Source organism: Vigna umbellata, chromosome 8 (genome assembly GCF_029865625.1).
Source record: "Vigna umbellata cultivar VRB3 chromosome 8, Vumbellata_1.0, whole genome shotgun sequence".
In the NCBI taxonomy this organism is placed as follows: domain Eukaryota; kingdom Viridiplantae; phylum Streptophyta; class Magnoliopsida; order Fabales; family Fabaceae; genus Vigna; species Vigna umbellata.
In genome coordinates, this window is record NC_142172.1 from 22,100,744 (window position 1) to 22,117,184 (window position 16,441).

The window sequence follows — 16,441 nt, forward strand, 5'->3', positions numbered from 1 at the left end:
GCGCAATGGAAAAAACCTCGTGCTCCCCGACGTGTCTTCACCGTCATGAACGACGTCCGGCGCCGCTTACCAAAACCCCCATAAACATGCTTTCTTCCCCATCGATTCAATGCATCGTCTTCTCCGAAAATAACCTCAGGGTGAAAGATCTCCCTCGTCAACTTCCGATTTGGCGCGGCTCGAAGACAGGGGTTTCCGCTTCCTCTCCTTCTTTTCTTCACGCACGGCCCAGACTCAACGCCGGTATACGCGGCTGATGTCGGCAACCGCCCTGACTCCGCCACCAACGGGCTGGGATGCTAACTTCAACTTTTCTCTCTCGAGTTGGGCTTACCTCCTTACAGATCCACCACCGCGAGATGCGGCTCCTTACCGGTACCGTTGATCACCATCACTAAACCTCGACATCGTGGCTGGAAATATAGTGTTTCTTGCTTGAGGATTCCATTTTGTTGATGATTGGAGATGGCTTCAGTATAGAAAGAATGAGGTTTGGGAAATGATTTTTTCTGTTGAAGAAGATGGTAGGGGAAATGGAGAAGGTGAAGTGTGAGGAGAAAATAATGAGTATTGTGTTGTCCTGTTAGAATTGCAGGTGATGAAAAATGAAAGAATAAGGTGAGGCTTGATTGAGTTTCTCTGTTTTTTCAGGTGCTGAACAAATGAAAGATGAGTTGATGATGATGAAGGTGTTTGTTCAAACTCACGGTTGCTATGGAGGCAAGGATGGTTCGAAGAGGAGGATGAGGATGGTCCGGCCAAATTGAAAAAAGGATTGAAGGGTTCACAGTGGTTTAGTCATTTCTGGTTTTGTGATTTTCTTCTTGCAGGTTTGAGTGGATAAACAAAGATGCCTGTGAAGTGATGGCAAGGAGGTATGAATGATCTCGGGTATTGGAGATGAAAATGAAGAAGAAAAGGATGAAGATGATAGGTGCTGGCCGTGGAAGTGTTGATGATGTTGGAGATGGTGTTTTTGATGAAAATGAAGAGGAAATGGATCAAAATGATGATTCTGATCGCGGGTGTCCATATGGCTATGGTAATGGGTGCATATGAGTTGCCAGCATTGACAGAGAATGGAGGAGGATTGAGTGTTGTGTGATGCGGAGATCAATCTCCGGAGTGAATGGGATCCCCTTGGAGGTAATGGAGTTGGGAGTGAAAAAGGAAAAGTGGTTGGGGTGGTTACGGGTGTGTGTAGAGCAGAGGGGTGGTTACGGGAGCCAAAAAGGATAAAAAAAAAACCCCCTCATAATATAAAATGAAATGATATATATAGTAAAATAAAATTAAGAAGATAAAATGAAGTAAAATAACTTAATAATAGTAAAATAAAATAAAATAACCAAGAAAGATAAAAAGGATAAAATAATAAAATATAATAAAGTGAATTAAAGAAATAAAATAACATAAAAAATAAAATAAAAAAAATAAAAATAAGGAAAATAGAAATAAGGCAGAATAAAAAGAGAGTCGTTATTTAGTCAATCCGGACGAAATTGGGTGTTGACAGTTGCCCCTCTTTACTTAGCTATTACTGGATAATATGAAAAGTTGATATTTTTGTATTATCAGAGTAAAAGCTAAGTAAAGAAAGAAACACTAATTTCGTCTGGATTTCCAAAAGAGAAAATGGAAGAATAGAAAACTAAAACCTGGATTTGACCATTGCCTCGCAGAGGGCCACACTCACAGAACAGAAATTTAAAACCGACCATTGCCATGCAGAAGGCCGATAACAGAAAACTAAAACCTGGATTTGACCATTGCCTCGCAGAGGGCCAAACTCACAGAACAGAAATTTAAATCCGACCATTGCTATGCAGAGGGTCGATAACAGAAAACTAAAACCTGGATTTGACCATTGCCTCGCAGAGGGCCAAACTCACAGAACAGAAATTTAAAACCGACCATTGCCATGCAGAGGGTCGATAACAGAAAACTAAAACCTGGATTTGACCATTGCCTCGCAGAGGGCCAAACTCACAGAACAGAAATTTAAATCCGACCATTGCCATGCAGAGGGTCGATAACAAAAAACTAAAACCTGGATTTGACCATTGCCTCGCAGAGGGCCAAACTCACAGAACAGAAATTTAAATCCGACCATTGCCATGCAGAGGGTCGATAACAGAAAACTAAAACCTGGATTTGACCATTGCCTCGCAGAGGGCCAAACTCACAGAACAGAAATTTAAATCCGACCATTGCCATGCAGAGGGTCGATAACAGAAAACTAAAACCTGGATTTGACCATTGCCTCGCAGAGGGCCAAACTCACAGAACAGAAATTTAAATCCGACCATTGCCATGCAGAGGGCCGATAACAGAAAACTAGTTGAATTCGACCATTGCCAAGCATAGGGCCGTTACAAAAAATAAAAACTTGAGTTTAAGGTGCCAGGCGAAACTGGGCTTAATGGGCCAGTGTGCAACTGGGCTTTGGGGGCCAGTGTGAACTAGGCTTTGTGGGCTAGTGTAGAAACTGGGCTTTCAAATTTGGAAATTCTTGAAACTTGTAGTTTTGTGAAATGTTTTTTTTTATTTTGTAATTTTTGACAAAAAATTGATTTTTGAAAAGGCATTAGTGACCATTTCCAAAGAGCAGGTCTTAATATGCGAATAGGAGAAACAAAGTGTAAAGACCATGGTAGAATGTTGAAACCCTAACTTACAAGCGGTGAACAATGTGTAAAGTTGTGAGTGTCAAAACCCCAAAATGAGAGAAAAAAAAAATGATCAACATGAAACAACATGACTTGAAGAAAAGACCATAATGTTATTCTTTTTGTATTTTCGAAGAAGGATTCAACAACCATTCATATGAATGAAGAGGGTTTTGATCTGAAAGATATTCTTTTGATGGATGGACGCACACATATGGAAAACATTTGCTTTGTTTTGTGTTTCTTCTTTCCCTTTTATTTTTTTTTTTTGAGTCATTCATCTTACTTGCAATCATCATTAAACTGATCTTTATTTTCAATGTTTTGTGAAATTGAGGAACATCATACATTCGAGGTCTAATGTTTGATATGATTACATTTTGACTTTTTCTTTCGAGACATCGACGCACACATGCTTGAATTTACTGGCAAGTGAAGAATAAGAGCTATTTAGAATGGTTTGGAGAAGTCTGGGACAGCCACATAAGCACATCATTCCTTATACATTGCTTAAAGGAAACGAGACACCCAAAAGCTGCCCCAGTTTGGTGTTTGGGAAAATGAGCATTGGGTTTGGATTCATGATAGTTCAGGTGAGACCTGCAAAGCTGTTCCAGTCTGGGATTATGTGTCAATGAATTGCAAGGCGAAGAATTCGCGTGAGATTCACAAATCTGCCCCAGTTTTTCGGGTATGGGTTCTTACCTGGAAGAGGTAGTGGGCATGAAAAGGATAAGCTAAAAGGATGACCCTAATTGGTCTGATTTTCTTTTGCATGCTTTTCCTTAGTTGGCAAAGAGATCCCTTCTTCCTGAGACATTACTTTTTCTCTTTTTTTCATTTTCAAAGTTTTTGTTTTTTTTTTTTGTTTTTTTTTTTGTGGCTATATTGCAAGTCATTTTGTCTTATCGCAAAATTAAGCTTTATGAAAATTTGAGCAAACATTATTCAATCTGCGTGGACTTTATTAGGCTTATAATGTGGCTAGGGCTAGAAGGTATTGAAAGGAAGGGGTATAAAGGCCCAAATAAATGTTTGTCGGATACATTTTTTGAAGCAAGGGTTGTCATCTGGCATTGTGTCAACTATTTGACATTTTGAGCACTTTGCTTTTCTTGAACTCCATTTTTTTATTTTTTTCATCATCACTTTGTGATTTTTTGTTCTTTTTTTTTTTGTTTTTGGTTACCCTTTTGAAGGATTCCTCCGTTTGATCATTGAGTGCTCTTCAACTGCTTCCTAAGTTGACTCATACTGATGACAACCCTTGCTTGGGAATAATTTTGAAAAAAGGATTTATTTTTGGCTCAAAACGGGGTGACAATGGATATATTTTGTTTTTTGGTAAAGAAAAAATGGCCACACATCATTTCAAATTCTGATTGCTTTCTTTTCAAAAGATTAATTCTACGACTAGATGACCTCGACATGAGTGATTTTTCCCTTTCCTTTTCTTTCTAGACCGCCCTTTTGGGTTTTCAATCTAGTGGACTTATTCTCCTTTTGAAAATTCTTTTATTTGTCTCAATGGGTTCAAGGATCACCCAACTAGCACAAGCAAGGAAAATTTTGGCCAGGCCAATCTGCCCTAGTGTAAAGGCTTACATCATTACTAAGGGCAGTGACAGTGTTTGTTGGGGAACATCCTTTATTTTGGAACAGTGAAGGGTGAAGGTTTTCAAGCAAAATGCGCACAAACGTCTCGGGAGAAAGCGTCAAATTGTTATTTTTTGATTAAACACTTGACCTTAGAAAAACTTGACATCCCAATTTTCCTTTTGATTATTCATCATTTTTTCTTTTGCTCTTTTCTATTTTCGAAAAACAAAAGTTTGACGATTTGCAAGAAAGATAAGTGACTCAAGATTGACTTTATTTCATTTTTTTCTCAATTTTGTTTTCCTTTTTTCCACGATACCCTTTCAGGACTCGATTTCCAGCACTACTTGGAGAAACCCTGTAGTGAATGCTCGCATCCAAAGTCATGGATGAAGACGTGATACCAATGAGCATACTTCCCAGTAGCAAGACACTCCACAACATCAAATTCACTTGTACAATGACTTATGATTTCTTGTGTGATCTTAAAGCCCACTTCATTTCTTCATGGCATTTGTGGAGGCATTCTCAAGCCTTGCCTCAATGTTGGATTGACTTTCTTCACAATTTAATCATCTTGAATGAATCAAAGTTTGCCTTTGCGCTTGAACCACCAGCATTTTTGGTGGAATGACCGATAGCCACTCCATGGTAATCACCTTTTGTGTATGATGTATCATGAGTCTTGAGGTATTGAGGCTTTAAAGGCTTCATGTAACAAGTAGAGGCCACGCCTTTTTATGCAGAAGACATGGAAGAAATGTTGCATAAGTCATATGGATAGGAGTGAAACTCATAGGCCTTTTCTCTTGATCAAACATTTTTCTACCTGACAGCTTGGTAGGAAGTTGAGTTTGGGTCTAGTCTCCAATCTTCCTCAAAACGGTTTCAAAGGGTAGGCCAACGGTATTTGAGCGGTGGGATGTGATTGATCTCTTTCTTCTCTCCTTATCCCAAGCTTAGACCAGACTTGTTCACATTTACTGCCATGGTAGGACCTTGAGCGATCTCTTCAGTCTTCACACAAATTTTAATTCTTTATTTGATTATCACCAAGTTTGTAAAGCTTATGGAAACACTGCTCACCACGGTCTCACAGAAGGGTGATTACAGAGTATTGAGGAATACGGGAACCATTTCCTTGTCACTCTGATGAAACTTCATTTGAGCAACAGTCTCTTTCCACCTTTGGCATATTCTTTGAACAATTTAGACTCCTTCATTAAGGTCTGCAGTTGTAATCAATCAAGTGCCCCATCCCTGATATATTTGTACTGCCTCAAGAAAGCATCCACCAAATCCTCCCAAGACCGGATGCACGACTGTTCAGGGTGAGTGCCCCAGTTTGGTGTCATGCCAGCCAATCTACCTTAGAAGAAATGAATTAGCAACTTCACATGCGTGAACAATTTTTTCCATACATCATGAGATGGCTCTGAAGACAAGTGATCCCTCCAGGTAATTTAAACTTTGGGAGGTATCACCACCTCTGAGACTAAGTATAGCCTTGCAACATTTTCAAAGTTAAGGCTTCCTCCAACTTCTATGACTCTTGCCCTTTTCCAGCATTTCCAATTTACATTTGTCAACCTCAACATCCATTGGCGTAACGACATGAGGAGAAGATTTCAACTCGGGTTGCTCTGTCATTGTCTTGCTCACTACATTGGGCTGAATCATTTTTGCAGGGACCATGAAAGTGGTTGCCCTAAGCTTGTTTCTTCCTTGAACTGTGTTATATTCTGCCTTTTGAATGTGAACATGCCTCAATTCCACTCCCAATGGTGAAGTGTAATGTAGGGGAAGACCATAAGGAGGGAAAGTTTGTGCCTCTGGAACTCTCTATTATAGTCGTGGTACGCACGAATCTCCAGGGCTTTGTAAGCCATTCAGGGCCTCTAGGATTTGGCTCATTTGTCTCTTCAATTGTTGGATATCGACTTTCATCCCTTCTTGAACTTCTCTTTGGTTCTCCAAGATTTGTTAACTGGTTCGATTCCTTTAGGGTATCTTGGATGTTTAGCCGTATTTTTTTTTAAGTTTTTTTTAGATGAAACAAATTAAGAAAAAGAAAATAAAAATGAAAAGAAAAAGAAGAGACAATGTAGTTCAAATACTCTAGTCGGAAATTATAAAGTTGCGAAAATATTGCCCCGGTGTAATTTGGAAATTAACATGAAACAAAGTCAATAAGGTGGTTCATCATTCAGAAGTTCCCAAGACGTGAGACATAGGACGTATTGGTCAACCATCTCAGGCTTTAGCCATAACATTCTTCATTTCTCTGATAAGTTCCCTGCAGCAATTGAGGAATGTTTCAATCCCCTTAAGCGGATTGATGATTGACATTACAGACTCAGCATCAGCTAAGAACTTAGGGACGTTTTCAATGGCTTCATCGGCAAGGGAAGCTAGCTGTGAGAGACGTCACTTCCAATTCTTTGTAACTTGTCCTTGTTCAATGACATACTCTTTCATCTGAATCATTATTTATGGATGTCTCCTTTTTAGCTTGATGCTAACATTCTTTTTCTAGTTTCTCAACTGCTGTTTTCATCTGCTGCTCAGCATTATGAAGTTGTTTTTCATAGCTTGGGTAAGGAGAAATTAACTTGAATGACAACTTGATTGTCTTAACCCTCTCTGCGATTCATTGGCTAAGGGAATCTTTATTAAAAGTCCATGATCTTGGGTCTCCCTTGAAGCGAACAACATTGCCCCAAGCGTTCTTAACTTGATGAAGCATTTTAGCAAAGGTTTATTCCTCATAAGATTTGCAATGTGGCCAGAGATGCAGGCGTTAGCGATCCTCTCACAGGATACCCAAAAGTTCTTTTTTTTTTTTTTTTTTTTTTTTTACTGACACACGGATGTAAGCAACACACAACACCGGATACCCATGAGGGGGACATTAGGATAACTCCTGCGATGGTGTATGATACACGATCTTTCCTCCCAAGAAAACACGTCATTTAAATTTTCTTTATAAGCTTGCGCAGAGCTGCACCCATTCATTTGCCCCTTCAATTTCTGGTTTACATTGTAGTAACTCCTCCACAAGACCTGTAGCATTCAAGGCTTCCTTACTCATGCGAGAGATGAATCACAGATACAACATTGGTAGACAATGTAACATCTTCCTTCTCCTTGGCTCACAACATTGACTCAAGGGTTCCATAAGATTTGGCTAGGACGATAGAATCGGCGTCACAGAGCGAACTTTGTATCCCGCAAATGCATTCGTGGCAGTACAGTCGATCAACTCCATGGTATTAGGAAAGAGAAAGACACCATAGTGGATAAAAGCTAGTACATTCATGAATGTTTCCCACTTTTCCTCCTTGGTCAATCAATGCAAGAACCACTCTAAGCATCCTTGAGTAAGGCCCCTTGTTGTAAATATGAATTCACTCTCCAACTTCAAAGTTGTACTTTTATGATTCTTGCTAGTTGCAAGATAGAGGTATATTGTCCAAGGTATTTGTATGGAGCTTTGCCCTTGAGAAGTAATTCTAAGATTTGCTCAAGTTCTCCCATCATAGGCACCAATTGGAAATCCCGAGAAGTGAAACATCTTAGTGATGGATCATAGTACTGGGCTAAAACAACAATGGCCGATGTTTGAACTTCAACCTCTAACATGCTCAACAAATTCCCCTACTCCTTCCTGAATGCATCCTTTTTGGTTGTCTTCATTTTCTTCAGCAGTTCTCTCAAGCCATCCATATTACCCTCCTTTACTTCAATGGCTAACCTTTCCTTTAAACTGTCTGAACTTGAACCCCCCTTGACTTCAGATCTCATGTTAATTTCCTTTTTATCTCAAAGGCCTAGTCACAAATTTATAATTTCCTGACTAGAACCAGTGACAAGACCATAAAAATGCATGAGAAAAAGAAAGAAAGAAAAGAAAAAGGTGTATAAAAACGGTATAAAGATATGTACAAGGTGTTGGATTTTATTAAGAAACAATGAGGATTATAAGGCTGCACACATCTCCCTTTGTGCCCTAGATAAGGTTCAACGCTTCGGATTCGAGGTCAACCATATGCAATCTCACCAGGATGGTTCCCTAAACTTAAAGGTCGACGGTCACTAGAGCTATGGCTCCCTTCATAGCATCTCCACAACAGTCGAGTAATCAACTAGGTGTGAAGACACAAATGAAGAGCACAGACTCTAGTTGGAGTTCTCACGATAGCCAAACAGGAAGTACATCCCAGAGTGACACCGCTACACAACTCCTCTAATTCTAAGCTACGCTCAGACCTGGGTATAGGGCCCCACTCATGATATGCCGAAAGTGTGTGTGTGAAGGGAGAAAATTATGCACACCCAAACCCTCACCTGCAAAACAACCAGAAAAATTCCCAGGCAGATATAAACATATTGTCTACCCTAGGGTTCAATGTTCAACAGTTATTTACTCACATGCGATTATTCAAATATCAAAGATAGATAAAGAAAAAGGGAAGAAAAACATAAAGAAAAACCACATTGAATTCGCACATATAGTTAAATGGCTTGACACTCTAAAAAAAATCCCCAGTGGAGTCGCCATCTGTCGCAACCGGAATCGCGACGGGACGACGATCCAAATAAGAAACGGGTTTTAAAAAGAGATTTGGAGTCGCCACCATGGTTTATTATGGAAAACTATGGAAAAACCTCAAAACGATAAAGCACGGTCCACGAAAACCAAAGATTGGGTTCGGGAGTCAGTTACGCGTGGGGAAGGTGTTAGCACCCCACAACGCCTACCCTAAGGCAGTACCTTTAACTAAATGCACGAATATGATGTGGTTTTTCAAAATGTTTAATTATCCCCTAAAATAGAATTCTAAATAAACAAAACATATGTTTTAGTTTTTTGGGCCCGACAAGGATTGACCTTGCTCCTACGTATTCTCATTCAAAATGAGAAATCAGGGTTACGTAGTTCTAGCTGAAAGAATGTTTGTTTGTTTGAAAATGTTGATGTTTTTAATTTTTGAAGATTTTATGATTTTTATATTTTTGATAAAAAAAGAAGGTAATGAGTACTAGGCCGACGCGGACGGTCGCACGAGTACTCATACCTTTAAAATGATATTTAAATATTTTTAATCATTTTTTTTTGTTAAAAGAGAAATAACGATATTAAGCACTAGGACGATGCGAACGATCACACGAGTACTCAAACCGTTATCTACTTATTTAGGAAGACTTGAGAGTATTGAGTGCTAGGCTGATGCGGACGATCGCACGAGCACTCGTACCCTCGTTTAATATTACGTAAATAAGAGAGAAAAGTATTGAACACTAGGACGATGGGAACGATCACACGAGTGTTCAACCTTTAAACGTATTTTTTGAAATTTTATTTAAGAAAAGAAAAGGTTTTTAGCACAAGGACGACGCGAGCGGTCACACGTGTGCTTAACCTTCAAAACGTATTTCTTTTGTAAATTTATTTAAAGAAGAAGAAAAGGTTTTTAGCACAAGGACGACGCGAGCGGTCACACGTGTGCTTAACCTTCAAAACTATTTCTTTTGTAAATTTATTTAAAGAAGAAAAGGTTTTTAGCACAAGGACGACGCGAGCGGTCACACGTGTGCTTAACCTTTAAACGTATTTTTTTGTAATTTTATTTAAGAAAGAAGAAAAGGTTTTTAGCACAAGGACGACGCGAGCGGTCACACGTGTGCTTAACCTTTAAACGTTTTTTTTTAATTTTATTTAAGAAAGAAGAAAAGGTTTTTAGCACAAGGACGACGCGAGCGGTCACACGTGTGCTTAACCTTTAAACGTATTTTTTTGTTATTATTATTATTTATTATTATTATTTTTTATTATCGTCTTTTTCGTGTTTAAAGTGCAGCAAATAAACCAAAATAAAAATAAAAGACAAGATCTAGGAGTGGGGTTATCATATAAAGAGGTTACATACAGTAAAAACTAATAACCAAACAAATACTAATAAAAATAAAGAAACAAAAGCATAAAAATGAAACAAGAGAAACAGCCCAACAAGAATAAGGGTGTAGAGATTAAAAACCAGAGGTGCGACGTAAAGTTGAGGCTCTTTAGTTTGGGCCAAAACCTTTTTTCTCCAACTTTGTATCTGTCAGGGGTGTAAGGATGAAACTGGAGGTGCATCCCGAAATACCGTGCACAGGCCCAATTCTTCTTTTATTTTTGTTTGCAGAAACAGAATGGGCTGAAGCCCAAAACGGAACAGGGGTGCGAGTGGGCAGTGGGGGTGTGAATGGAATTGTGCATGTGGCAGGAGGAAAAGGACGCGGCCCAATAGCTAGGTCCAAAGACTCTTTATTCAGAATCCCATTAGGGGTCTGTTCATACCTTCTTCATTCTTCCATTTTCCATATGCCCACTACGAACCAAATCTCTCTTCTCCCAGCCAAGAACTCCGATGAAGGGGCGTCACCTCCGCACGCACACTGCCGCCTCCGCCAGAGGAATTACCAGCCATGGCACCAGATTCCCTCTCTTGCTTCTTCGTCCACGCCTGTCGGAGCAGCTCCGCCCCCCGTCTTCCTTCCCGCGCAATGGAAAAAACCTCGTGCTCCCCGACGTGTCTTCACCGTCATGAACGACGTCCGGCGCCGCTTACCAAAACCCCCATAAACATGCTTTCTTCCCCATCGATTCAATGCATCGTCTTCTCCGAAAATAACCTCAGGGTGAAAGATCTCCCTCGTCAACTTCCGATTTGGCGCGGCTCGAAGACAGGGGTTTCCGCTTCCTCTCCTTCTTTTCTTCACGCACGGCCCAGACTCAACGCCGGTATACGCGGCTGATGTCGGCAACCGCCCTGACTCCGCCACCAACGGGCTGGGATGCTAACTTCAACTTTTCTCTCTCGAGTTGGGCTTACCTCCTTACAGATCCACCACCGCGAGATGCGGCTCCTTACCGGTACCGTTGATCACCATCACTAAACCTCGACATCGTGGCTGGAAATATAGTGTTTCTTGCTTGAGGATTCCATTTTGTTGATGATTGGAGATGGCTTCAGTATAGAAAGAATGAGGTTTGGGAAATGATTTTTTCTGTTGAAGAAGATGGTAGGGGAAATGGAGAAGGTGAAGTGTGAGGAGAAAATAATGAGTATTGTGTTGTCCTGTTAGAATTGCAGGTGATGAAAAATGAAAGAATAAGGTGAGGCTTGATTGAGTTTCTCTGTTTTTTCAGGTGCTGAACAAATGAAAGATGAGTTGATGATGATGAAGGTGTTTGTTCAAACTCACGGTTGCTATGGAGGCAAGGATGGTTCGAAGAGGAGGATGAGGATGGTCCGGCCAAATTGAAAAAAGGATTGAAGGGTTCACAGTGGTTTAGTCATTTCTGGTTTTGTGATTTTCTTCTTGCAGGTTTGAGTGGATAAACAAAGATGCCTGTGAAGTGATGGCAAGGAGGTATGAATGATCTCGGGTATTGGAGATGAAAATGAAGAAGAAAAGGATGAAGATGATAGGTGCTGGCCGTGGAAGTGTTGATGATGTTGGAGATGGTGTTTTTGATGAAAATGAAGAGGAAATGGATCAAAATGATGATTCTGATCGCGGGTGTCCATATGGCTATGGTAATGGGTGCATATGAGTTGCCAGCATTGACAGAGAATGGAGGAGGATTGAGTGTTGTGTGATGCGGAGATCAATCTCCGGAGTGAATGGGATCCCCTTGGAGGTAATGGAGTTGGGAGTGAAAAAGGAAAAGTGGTTGGGGTGGTTACGGGTGTGTGTAGAGCAGAGGGGTGGTTACGGGAGCCAAAAAGGATAAAAAAAAAAAACCCCTCATAATATAAAATGAAATGATATATATAGTAAAATAAAATTAAGAAGATAAAATGAAGTAAAATAACTTAATAATAGTAAAATAAAATAAAATAACCAAGAAAGATAAAAAGGATAAAATAATAAAATATAATAAAGTGAATTAAAGAAATAAAATAACATAAAAAATAAAATAAAAAAAATAAAAATAAGGAAAATAGAAATAAGGCAGAATAAAAAGAGAGTCGTTATTTAGTCAATCCGGACGAAATTGGGTGTTGACACCTAGTAATCCTTGCGCATCCAGCATACAGTACTGGGTATAATAAGAGTCGTCAACCTCCTTCCTAGGTCGCTCAAATGGCAGAGTGGAAATGTTCACACCTGCGAGCTCACAAAGGTGTGTGATGAGAGATGGGTTCCCTAGAGGAGACTTGTTGCTTGCAGCGTGTACACATTGTTTAATCTCGTTTGCTATCACTTGCCCCACATTGATGTTTAATCCTTTGAGCACACAATATAGGAATACGACTCTATGTGTCGTAGTGTTTGACACATGAGAGCATAGTTGGATGTTAGCATGTGTAAATGTCATCCAATACTTCGCTAGGGGGGTTAGGAAAGATCTCCTGATGTGAATAAGTAAATCATCCTGCCTATTCCTTTGAAAGTGACCCCCTGGAACGCATAAGGTCCTTTCCACTTTTGCATAATTTATATCCTCTTCAATTGCAGAAGCGAACTGGCATTGTTCCCTTGTCCATACAATGCCCAAGAAGGAATTTATGGTGGCAGCATCATAAGGGATCCTTTTTCCCTTCACGTAACTGGTGTACATTTCATAATCACCACCAAAGGACCTTGCATTTGTGTAGAATTCTTTTACCACTACTATGTTGGCAGGCGCAGGGTAGGAAGCCAGTTGCTTTCAATGTCTTCTCCCTAGCTCCCTTTCAAATTGCGGAGCCATGAGAGGAATCAGCCCCACCTTCCTCCCCATCAGCAGTCTTCTGTTCTGAACCGTCTCAAAGTTCCTTTCATGCATGTATGAAAGGTATTTGTTGGAATAAACCTACTATCTCCTCTTCTTCCCTTTCTCTGTTTTATTAACAAGGGTCTTTATACGCTTGGAACCAGATGAGGATGCCATATTTGAGTGGAAAGCAAAACTTTTGAAAGATGCACAAGAGAGTAGGAAAATATAGGGTTTGTGTAGACACTAGCAACAACCACTCACAACCCACCCCAAACTTGGATGTGTGACAACAAAGTGAGTGAAAATGATGACTTTTGGTAGGAGAATGAAAGGGGAAAGTGAGAAGGAACTTTAAGAAATGATTTAGTGCAGATGGAGAGTGTGGGAATGGAAACTGAGGGTTTGGGCGACTCATTTAGGTTTAAAAGGGTTGGTTGGGCCTAATGACGCTGAGCCCTAAAAAGCCCAAATGCCCAACCTGCAGCGCTAGTGCTCAGCGTCACACAGGGGGCGCTCAGCGCCGTGCGGTGTTGTTTTCCTCCCCTTCTTTGCTTGCCCTGAGCGTCCCTAGGAAGGGACCCTCAGCTTCAACCCTTAATTTTTCAGATTTTTTGCACTTTCACAACTTTCTACTTTCCAACTCAAGCTTAAGCATCTCACACTTAAAATAATCAAAGCTCCCTATACACATCATAATCATTCATCCACCATGACATCCCTAATGCATACTAGATCATCTCAACACAACAAATACAACCAAATAACAAAAATTAAAAATAAAGTTTTACAAAACTGGGTTGCCTCCCAACAAGCGCTTCTTTAACGTCACTAGCTTGACACCATTATGCTTAGTTTGAATTCTTGATGTTGGTGTTCCTCTTGCTTTCATCAAACTAACTTATCTTTAGTAGCTTCCTGTTCACCATCTTGACTCTTCTAGAATATGGAGTTTCAATCTCAATAACTTCATTCGCTTTAATCTCCTTCACAACCCATAACATGTTGCTATACTTGACTGGTTTGCCAGGTTTGTATTCTTCATCTTCACACACCAAATATTGGTGAACTATCTTCTCTTTAATCTCTTTCTCCTCTTCCTTTACTTGTGACAAGAAACAATGTTTACCTCCCTTGACTAAGTCAACAGCTTGGTTAGATACACTAGTCTTTGGTAGATCTTCATCTGTCGCTTTTGGACTAGTCTTATTCACTTGAATCGGCTGCTCATCATTAAAGACATTGAAAGTCACCTCCTCGTCTTGGTCTTTAAGCATTAGAACTTCATCATCTATATTGATGACAACCTTAGTTGTCTTCATGAATGACCTTCATAGAATGATAGGAATCTTCAGATCTTCCCCCATCTCCATCACTACAAAATCCACTGGGAATTTTAGTTTATCAATTTGGACCACAACATCCTCCATGACACCATAGGGATTCTTGGTAGATCTATCTGCCATTTGCAACACCATCTTAGCAGGTTTAACCTCAAGACCACCAATCTTCTTCAGCACAGATAAGAGCATCAGATTGATGCTAGACCCTAAATCAATTAGAGCTTTCCCTATATCATAATTCCTAATAGTTCAAGGAATAGTAAAAGTTCCCAGATCTTTGACTTTAGGAGGAAGCGTTTTCTGCAAAATAACACTACAATTGCCTTGTACTTCAATTGTTTCCTCATCTAAATATTTCTTCCATTTTAGAAACTTCTTCAAAAATTTTGTATACACAGGAATTTGTTGCAATGCCTCAATCAATGGAATAGTAATCTCCAATTTCTTGAAGATCTCCTTGAAACACCCTAATTGTTTCTCTTTTTCTTTTCTACAATATACTTTGGGATAAGGAAGAGATTTCTCATTTTTTCTCTCTTTTCTCTCGCCTTCTTCTTCTTCTTTTCTTTCCCCCTTTTCTTTCTTCTTTTCCTTCCTCTCAACCTCACTTTTTCTTTCTTCAATTTCTTCTTCTTTTTCACTCAACTCAACTTTTTCTTTTCTCTATATTTTTCTCTCCTCTAACCTCTCGCTACTTATGCTCATAATAGCATTACACTGCTCTTTAGGATTAACTTCAGTATTAGCCCCAAACTGCTTTTCAAATTTATCCTCCAATTTTTTAGGTAGTTGGCCAACCTGTATCTCCAAATTCCTTATGGCAGCTTCAGTGCTTTTATGATTGGAGATAGACACTTGCATGAACTGTTGGAATGTCTCTTCTAGCTTTGCAGTTCTGTCAGATAAGGAGGGTTGTTGTTACCATTGTTGTTGTAGTCGTCTATTGAGTTGCCCAACTTTCCCTTAATACTTGGGTGAGGTTTCCACCCTTGGTTGTAATTACCTAGACGGAACTGATTACCTTGACCCATAAACTTGACTTCCTCTTAGGTATCTTCTAGCATAGCACATTTACCATTAATATGATCTCCACCATATAACTCACAAAGTTGTTGTTGAACTTGTGAAACATTCTGCAACTCCTTTAGCAATTTAGAGATTTTCTTTATCAGAGTCTCTAGTTATTGAGTCATAATTTTATTTTATGCTAACAAAGCATCTTGAGATTGTAATTGTAGAACTTCTTTCTGTTGAAATTGAGCTTCTCTTTCACTATGCATTTCATTATCATTGGTAGCCATATTTTCAATCAATTCATAGGCTTCCTCTAGAGTCTTGCACTTGATATTACTTCGAGCTGAGGCATCTAGCATCAATTTAGTCTGCGAGCTAAGTCCTTGAAGGAATAGAATGACTATTGTAGGATCATCAAAGCCATGTGTGGGTGTCTTTCGCAATAAACCTTTGAATCGGTCCCACACTTGACCTAATGTTTCATCCATGCCCTGCCCGGAAGAAGAAATTTCTTGTTTACCTTTGATTGTGGGAAATATTTGTTCAGAAATTTTGCAACCATTGATTCCCACTCAGTAAAGCTGTTTTCTGCAAAAGAGTTCAACCACATCTTAGCATTGCCTCCCAAAGAGAAAGGGAACAAGCTAAGTCTAATACCTTCATTTGGCACGCCATTGATCTTCACAGTAGTGCATATCCCATTGAATGTGGTCAAATGCTCATATGGATTTTCATGTGATAATCCATTGAATTGGTTGCTCTTCACCAATTGAATCAAAGTAGGCTTCATATCCATGTTTGCAGCATTAAACCTCGACCTTGCAATACTATTAAAATGATGAGGACCAATAACTGTTGCATAATCTGCCAGGGTACATCTACCATTATGCTCTCCAGCCATATTTTTTGTTTCCTAGTCAAATATTTAAGGTGAAGGTTGTTGAAGAGTCTTAGGAGAAGGGAAATGTTTTATGGACGTCCTGTTCCTCCTTCTTCTTCTACTATTGTCCAGACCTGTAAGAAGAGGTTTAGAAATTTTCGTACTTCTAGTCCGAATTGTACCCTGC

The 16,441-nt window shown here is 39.6% G+C and overlaps 1 pseudogene; it reads right to left on the bottom strand.

The window, feature by feature from the left end:
- The window catches only part of LOC148194273 (plasma membrane ATPase 1-like), a 68,749-nt pseudogene that overhangs the window by 40,708 nt on the left and 11,600 nt on the right, over positions 1–16,441 (bottom strand).